The following is a 2,732-nucleotide window of genomic DNA, read 5'->3' on the forward strand; positions in this document are numbered from 1 at the left end:
AATCACCCACAATAGTAAAATAAAAGACGCCAGAAACAAACACTAGCCAAATAGTATATCAAAACAAAGTCCTCTATAGCGCCGTAAAACATCTACTATGCCATGTCAAAGTTCACGAGCTGTATCTAAACATAACAGGATATTAAACAGTGGAAACCTGACCTCTATAAATCGCTCTTTGGGATAACCCAAGCGACGACGACACTTGCAGAGAGTTTGGCGGTACATTAATATTAATAAGACGGCACATCACAAATGTGCTCCTGCAGAATAGTGCCGAAACATAGCCGACAGTAGGCAATCTAAAAATAAACGCGATAGACTCTGCACTATTCTATGCCAAAATTATGTGAGCCCCGGAGCAATCTTGCGGAGTGCTCAAGTGAATTGTGGTTGGTTCATTGTCTTTATACTTAAGTCACCATCCTATGAGTTGTGCTTTTGAACGGTTTTGTAGTGGAGTGGTGAAATGTATTACTTGAGGTTTCAGTTCTAATGCAGGATGAATGAAATTGACGTTTAGCTAACGAACAGATTTAGTTCTAGAAGTCAAAGCCAAAAGTAAAAAGAAAGAAAATAAAAGCGTAAGGTCTTCCTTCACCAACCCAAAGATCCTGAAATTATACACCATCCCATTTACTATGCTCTTGACTATCTTCAGCCTAAGATAGCTTAATTGTGCACGTCCACTTTTTAGACCCGTGAGCCGCCCCTGCTTGGGGCTTAGGTTCCACTCAGTATCTGGTATGGCCCCCGTTAGCCTTGATGACAGCAGTGCATCGGTGGTGGATAGAGTGGACCAAGCGATTGATTTGGCTGTTGGGGACCTGCACCCACTCCTGAAGAATAGCAGCACTCAGTTGTGCAGCTGTCCGGGGTCTGGGCTGGAGTTGGTTGAGACGCCACTAAAGGATGTCCCAAAGGTGTTCTATTGGGTTCATATCTGGTGATCGGGGTGGGTGAGGCATGGTGGGTATGTTGTTCTGCACCAGGAACTGCTGGGTAGAACGTGCTGTATGAGGCCGGGCGTTATTCTGCTGAAATAAGTGGTTTTGATATCTCTGGAAAAATGGAGCAACATGGGGCTGCAGGACTTGGTTGATGTAGCGCTGTGACGTCACTCCGTTGTCACGTCCAGGTCCTAAATTTTGGAAGATTATGGGGCCAGGTCTTTGACTGATACCGAATGGGCCCCATATCATCACGTTTTGATCTCTCCACGGGTCTCTCTCTCCCAGATGTTCTCGCCAGAGTAGCGTTGTCCGGGGCTGCGCCAAATTCGGACCCATCTATTACCAGGGTCGCTGCAGAAACGACTCTCGTCGTTGAAGACATGCTGTCACTGTCGATGACGTCAGTTAATGTGGTTCTGAGCCCACTGGAGACGAGCTCGTCGCTGATGGACGTTCAGGAGTGCTCTCTGCTCCGGACGCCGACAACGTAGCCCCCTGGCTACAAGTCGGCGGCGTATAGTGCGGTCACTAACGGCTATAACGTGCGTTCCTAAGGTGTTCTGGGCTGTCTCGGAGGAAGACAACCGTGGATCTCGGCGATGCTGACGTACGACTAAGCGGTCTTGGGCAGCTGTTGTCAGTCGAGGTCTTCCGCTTCTTTGGAGATCTCTCGTGGGGTTGGTTGCCTGGAATCTGTTTTGCAGGCGGTAGATAGTGTTGGCATGCACTCCCAGGACTGTTGCCACCTGCTGAGAGCTCTCGCCGGCTTGCAGAGGCCCAGTTGCTCTTTCTCGATTTTCCGCAGATAATCTTGGCATCTTGATAGTCGTACTAAGTAACATTCAATCAAACATTTTAGGGCTGAGAATTTATAGGCCAGACCAACTTAACATGTGAGAAAAAATTCACGATTTATTTCACGTTTTAACTGCGCACCATTGAGAGGGCTGCTTTGTTGTATTGTTTGATGCATAAGCGGCTAATGAGCATGTTATGTTTTTTAAATCGAGCCAATCCAATAACAAGAACACATTGTAAATAGATACAAATGAAAACAACCCTAAAAATTCTCAGTTTTGTTTTCTACACGTCTTTTTACTTTTTCGTATTATTTACGCCAGTCTGTATATTACGTCGCCACACGGACGGTTTTCGAAAAGAGACTGCCACGAAAAACCCAACTTCCCATGGGGTACAATTATTATTCTGAAATGTCTGATTTTATATTTTTGATTGGGGAGGGGGAGGGCATTTCTGCTTGTTAGGAGCCGAGCTTCCGAACATGACTATCGGCTGAGAGGCATTCAACATCCCAGCAGAAAGACCGAGATTCTCAGTAAAGAATTTCTCCGCACTCAGGAACCAAACTCGGGTCGGGGGCTCTCGTGGTCTAGAGGTAAAGGTGCTTGCCTCTCATTCAATTGGTCCCGGGTTCGAATCCGGATAACGACAGAAAATTTTCTTCTCTAAAATTTTCTTCTTTCACATCCTTTCCTGCTCTCTAAAAATGTTCTGTCGCCTGCTTTCGTTTCTGCTTACTGCCCCCACCCCCTCACCTCCTTTGCAACCTCTTCCGGGCATCTGACTTTGCATCCTTTTCACGGAGGTCCAGTGTGCAAATTGCGCACGTTAAAAATCTCTTGATGGTCCAAAATCAAGTGGAGCAGGCATCAGTTGCCACCCGGGCAAAATTCAAAATTTCCTACCAACTGAAAAATGTTTACTGTGTTCCGCGCGCTCTTATGACCTTGCGCAGTTGCGAGCGCCGTAACACACTTA

Source organism: Aplysia californica, unplaced genomic scaffold, assembly GCF_000002075.1.
Source record: "Aplysia californica isolate F4 #8 unplaced genomic scaffold, AplCal3.0 scaffold00036, whole genome shotgun sequence".
In the NCBI taxonomy this organism is placed as follows: Eukaryota; Metazoa; Mollusca; class Gastropoda; order Aplysiida; family Aplysiidae; genus Aplysia; species Aplysia californica.